Source organism: Mus musculus, assembly GCF_000001635.26.
Source record: "Mus musculus strain C57BL/6J chromosome 1 unlocalized genomic contig, GRCm38.p6 C57BL/6J MMCHR1_RANDOM_CTG5".
Lineage (NCBI taxonomy): Eukaryota > Metazoa > Chordata > Mammalia > Rodentia > Muridae > Mus > Mus musculus.
The window spans coordinates 69,001-75,000 of record NT_162750.1 but is presented as its reverse complement, the minus strand read 5'-3'; the positions used below and the strand labels follow the sequence as shown (position 1 = coordinate 75,000).

The window sequence follows — 6,000 nt, the reverse complement described above, 5'->3', positions numbered from 1 at the left end:
ACATGAAGCAACCCAGCTGTTGCTCAGCTAGAAGCTTCATCCCTACTGACCAGTGTTCATAGTGTTGGAAGGTTCTATGGACACTACCAGAGGAGGAGTTATCATCAATGTCACCCAGCTAGGAATGCTGCGAGCTACAACAGTGACCTGCTTACTCGATGTACTTGCTGATGCAATGCTGGCACAAGTGTTATGGGAGTGACCAATCACCTTTTGATTGGATGTGAGGACTGTTTTATGAAATGGGACCCACACGCAACACTGGTAATGTGGTCAACAGCACATGACTAGATAGACCACGGGCTCTAGAGTAAAACCTACTACAGTTAGTCTAAATGAATGCAGCAACAAAACGACTTCTGATGATGTTTTGCTTGTCACTTTGTAGACCAGGCCGGCCTCAAACTCAGAAATCCCCCTGCCTCTGCCTCCCGAGTGCTGGGATTAAAAGGGTGCGCCACCACGCCCGGCTTCCTCACCAGGTTCTATTGGGACCTTAGTCTTCTGGTTTCTGCTCACTTCTGAAGTTTCACTGCACCCTATGATCCGGCTGCCTCCATCTGAGCACCCTAGGATCTTCCCTCTCATCCCAACATCAGGCCCTTGGCTTTCCACACACTGTCCCCTTGAATAGATTGTGGTTGGTTTCTATTAAGATTGTTCCTCGCCATTTATTTCAGAAGTAAAGATACCTTGACCCCTGAACAGGAACCTTCATAGATAGCAACAAAGGCTCAGAACAAAACCACAGAACTGCACAGCCAGAGCAATGCTTGAGCCCTGGCAGGGCTCAGATGAACTTAGCGTATCCTTAGTCTGTGGTCCACTGGCCCTGCTGCTAGGCCTAGAGGTAAAAGTGTCCCTCAGCTGCTCACGTATCTTAAAGAATCCTCTCTCCCCTGGGGACGATCCTTTTGATAGTGACACATCAATGTCACCAATGTCACAGTGCAGTGTGCCTGGTGTCTCTTCTTTCACTGTCTGCTGGGTTCATGTTCTCCAATCCCAAGTGGTTTTATTGCCTGGTCCTCTCATTCTCAGTCCAACCCTCAGCCCCGTGGCTGCCCCTCTTTGTGTTTCTTTATCTATCCAGTTCTGTAGTCTAGATGCCGAATGTCTCCTCAAAGCTTAGGTTCCCAGGTGACACTACAGGGAGATGGGCTGATGTGAAGTGCTGGGGCCAAGAGGAGGTGTTAGGTCATTGGGAGCACCTCTAGAGGAGATTGTGGGGTCCAAGTCTCTCCTTTCTCCATTTTCAGAACACACGGTGAACAATTTTATTTTGTCACACATCCTGCGGTGATACAATCTTGCTACAGGCTCAAACTGTATCACAGGTCAGAGCCCCCTAACTTCTTCTCATTGTAAATTCATTATCATAGGCATTTTGTGACAGATAGAAATCTGACAAGTGACTGTGGAGTTACCTCTGAACTTCCCCTTCCTTCTCTGTCAGGAGCAACTTACAATGATGTCACAGGTGGTTTGTCACAGGTGGTTTTAAGGTCATGTGAAATGATCATATAAAATGTCTGGGACACCCACAGTCACAAAGAGATAGACATTGTATCCATTTCACCTCTCCTCCACCTCCTTCTCCTCTTCTCCTTCTTCTTCCTCTCCTCCTCCTCCTCCTCCTTCTCTCTCTCTCTCTTCCCCACCCCCCATCTTTCTTTCTTTCATAGCAAGTCCCGACATTTCAGTTGCCCTACGTGCTCCCTGGAGATGGTCCCATACTTCATATTTTCAAGACGAGTGTGTGTGATGGCCCACTTCTGTAACACCAGCACTTGGAAAGAAGACTGAGGCAGAAGGATTACATTTTAGGCCATTCTGTACTACAACGTGAGACTCTGTCACAACTTACACCTGGTTTACTGAATAGCTGTATTAAAAACACCTGTGTCCTATAGAAATTCGAATCGTGGAAGCTGAGGTCAGAGTCAGCCAGGATGATGCTTCCAGCAGCTTTTGTGAGCAAGCGTGGTCTATGCCTTTACACAGGGAAAGCAGGCATTGGAATGCACAATCCACACTGGAAACAAACCCAGGCTTTTACTGTAGCACCACTGCACATGTGACAAAGATCGGAGAAACCACATTACCGTTTCTGAAGCTTCTGAAAATTGCCACCAGGCTGGGGTATTCCCGGAGGTTGACCTTGCTGAACAACGTCAGCAGCACTGACGGGTGGAAAGTCTGCTCCAGACTGGTGAGAATATTGTGCACCACTTTGGACAGAGGGACCAGATTTTGACAGGCTTCCAGAGATTCCTTCAAAGAGTGGAGCAGAGAGTTAGTTTGAATGAGTAGTCACCGAGCGGAGAGCTCTCTATCTGTGGTTTTCTATATTGTAAGAAAGCTACTTTGGGGGCTGCTGAGGATGGCTAAGTGGGTGCAGGCATTGGCCGTCAAGCTTGATCTGAGTCTGATCCCTGTGATCTGGAGGGTGGAAGGAGAGCACAGATTCTACAGGGTGTCATTCAGCCTCCACCTGCACACCATGGCACATGCGCACCTCGCTCCCAAATAAATACAGTACTTAAAAAATATATAAAAGTCAGGCTTGGTGACACACGCCTTTAATTCCAACATTCAGGAGACAGGCAGTCAGATTGCTAATGTTTTCTAGTTGAGGGCATCCTGATCTACAAAGTGAGTTCCAGGACAGCCAGGGCTGCACAGAGAAATCTTGTCTCAAACAGAACAGAACAAAACCCCCAAATTTAAGAAATCTTCTTTTTTAATTTAAGAGGAATTTTAGTATAAAATATAGAGTTAAATCTTTAGGATAGAAGTCATTGAAAGAGAGAACTGGCTGCAAAATTCTTCCAGTGTCTGCTATTCCTGGTTAGCTAGTCCTTGGGTGCCCAGATGGATCTGGTGATGGGACAGGTGATACCCTCCCCAGGTGGAGCCCTGTTCAGGCGGTGTTGCTGTCCAGGTGGGACCCTGCACAGGTGGGGCCCTGCCCAGGTGGGAGTACTGCCCAGGTGGGAGTACTGCCCAGGTGGAGTCCTGCCCCAGTGGAGGAGGAGGGCATCCATCCCTGAAAAGACAGTCAGTAAATAGCCAGTTGCAACTGAGAACAGTCTCATAAAGGAAAGCACGGTTGTTGGAAGGAAAACGTGAGTCTCAGTGAGTGAGTGGGCTGTGGACTGATGAAGGAGCTGGAGCTGTGTCAGACTTGGAAAAGGCTGCTGCAATTTTCTTTGTAGAGGAATTTTAATCCAGCAACAGGGCTGCTTTGGCAAGTGATCATCATATCCAAAGACCTTCTAGGTCTGTGTGATCTGGCTGGAATACAGACACACCTCTAATCCCAGGAATCAGAGGAAAGCAGATCTCTGAGTTGAAGGCCAGCTTGGGACAGAGAAAGTTGCTTGTAAAGAAAAGCTTAGGTCCAGGCTTGGCAGTACTTGCTTTTAATCCTAGCACTCAGGAGACAGAGTCATTCAGGTCTCTGAGTTCAGTCACTCAGTTGAGTGCAGTGCAGTGGAGCTGAGTCAGGGAGTTGGGGTCAGTGCAGTGAGTGCAGTGCAGACTATTAATCTAAGAACTCCAAGAGCTTCCAGCCACCAGAAGCTAAACAGAGGCAAGAAACAGATCCATCTTTGAACTTACAGCACCTACAATATACCCTATCACTAATACAGCCTCAAGACACCCTTTCTCCCAACCTCCCTTCCTGCAATAATGATCATGGTCAAGTTGGGCCTTCCATGTTCTAGAAACACTGATGGGTTGTGGTCAGAGATCTCAATACTGAAACATACTTAATGAGGACTAGACAGCTTTGTGGAGGGTCCACAGCCTCACCTTGTACATTCTCTCAGTGATGAAAGATGTCCTGGAGCGCTTCGAAGAAGGGGAATGGCTTGTTGATGGCATAGGCGATGTTCACCTTCATGTATATGAAATGCTGGAGAAGAGCCTTTTCTAAGGCTTTGGTCAGAGTGAACATCTTATAAAAAGAGGCAGGCTGAGAAGACAGGCAACAGTTCTCAGGAACATGGGGAATGGCTCTCTGCATAAAATGGATTCTCAAAGGTAGACACCCTAGTCTTCAAGCATCCCTTAGCTGTCTACAGAGCAAAGTCTTGCTAAAAGATCCATTGGTAGAGGAGATAAAGGCAGTGCCCAGCAACCACAGTGGCTGAGAAGTACAGACAATATCATATAACCATCCTGAAAGGGATTTTAAAACATAAAGTGGGTTTTTAAAACATCTCTTCTTCACTGAGTATGTCCTATGTCCAGCTTTTGTTCCAAGGATTTCATAGGTAGTAACTTACTGGAGTTCACAAAGCATTGCAAGGTGGTCACTGTCATCACAACTACCTAACTGTGGTGAGCTCTAATGCAGACAGGGGTGAGGTAAGCGATCCTCTTGCTAGATTATACAATCTGGAGGGGGCTGAGTACTAATTGAATCTTGACATTCTAGATGCTGGTTTACAGTTGAGAAAGTGCTTGGCCACAGCCAGAGTGTATGTATAGAGAGAGTTGAATATATATGAGCTGGCTTAGAACCGATCACCTGCAGTGTAGCAGAGCACGATCTCATACCAATGCTCATGAGAAAGAGACCACCCAACATGCAGAGCTAGAAAGCTGGTAATATTTAGACACTGAAAAATCACTCATAACACTTTGACGCAAGCAGACAACACATGAATAAAATCAGGAAGGATATGAAAAATAGGATTGGTCAAAGTCAGCGCTTGGTTTTATGACCCCATTTCATTCTTCAGGATGGACCTGGGTCTTCTTATGGAATGTTTCTAAAAATCGACTGCTTCCGGATCATGAGAAAATAACCAGCGAGAGTATAACAGAAAACTTCCAGGTGGCAAACTGTTGTAAGAAGGCAGGCCCTAGTAAACCTTTTGATCACAGAGGGGGCGCTTTTGTTGATTGGCAGTAGTGGGGATGGAGTCCAGGACCTGTGCATCTTAGGCAAGTGCCCTATCCCTGAGCTGCATCCCAGCTAGCAACACAGTTCTGTTTATTTGTTTATTTGTTTGCTAATCTTAAACACAAAGAAGGCAAGGGTCCCCCTTTCCTCTTTTTAAAACAGAATATAAAATATTAAAGAGTATTTCCAAAGAGTATTTCCAGGAATTTAATCCCAGCATCACATTGAGTAGACTTGTCCGTCCCTTTTTTCTTCTTTCCCAATCTCTTCAACTTAGCAAAAAAAAATGTTGAGGAGAAAACAAAAAGAAGCCAACTTCACAGTAGGACTGTAGAGCAGGGAGATGTGTCAAGGATCATCCAGTCCTGAGGGAATCCTGGCAGACTGGGGACAGGTGGGAGGGAAAGCTGTTGAGGCTACTTGTGGGGGAGGGGAGGGGAGGCAGCAAGAACATGTGCTCTGGGTTCTGCTTAGGATGGCAGCAGCACTCAGACCTAAGCTGCTGTGGCAACTTTGACATTTGCCGCCTGCCACAGTTTCCGAAGATGGAAGTCAGATCTACAGAGGTTAAGTACCTGTGCCAAGGACACCAATCTACAGTAGAGTGTGTCTGTCTCTGATATTTTGTTTCTCACTGTGCAAGATATGGTATCTCAAGCCTGAGGAAATGGTGCAAGCCTTTAATGCCAGCACTGGAGGCAAAGGCAGTTGGAGACCATCCTGATATATATAGTTCCAGGACACTCAGGGCTACACAGAAATTCTGTCTTGAAGAGGGGAAAAAAGATCCTGTGTCTCAGCTGCCTGCATGCAGGTTTTTATTATGTTAAGGGCCTTACAAATAAATTATGGAAAGACAAACACCCATTAGGAAAGACAAAGCCCCAAACAATCAATAAAATGAGCATCATATACAATGAATGCATAATTAATCTGGGAAAAGGCAGACAAGTCGAAGGACTTGACAGTGCATAGTACTATCAAAGTGACCAGGAGACGAAACAATAGCCACAGTCCATGATAGGGTAGAAGTGAAAAGCATTCAAGTGTTCTGTGGCTTATTTGGAATCAGGGTCACCAGC

General features: G+C 46.1%; 1 long non-coding RNA gene and 1 pseudogene across 2 annotated transcripts in view; one reads left to right on the top strand and one right to left on the bottom strand.

Moving 5' to 3' along the window:
* The window catches only part of LOC102633548, a 10,537-nt pseudogene extending 6,573 nt beyond the window's left edge, over positions 1–3,964 (bottom strand).
* The window catches only part of LOC108168674, a 12,258-nt gene extending 7,340 nt beyond the window's left edge, over positions 1–4,918 (top strand). For both annotated transcript variants that reach the window (XR_001782932.2, XR_001782930.2), the window contains exon 3: positions 4,755–4,918. This is a non-coding gene — a long non-coding RNA (uncharacterized LOC108168674). The remainder of the gene's footprint in view (positions 1–4,754) is intronic.
* Positions 4,919–6,000: the final 1,082 nt, after the last annotated feature.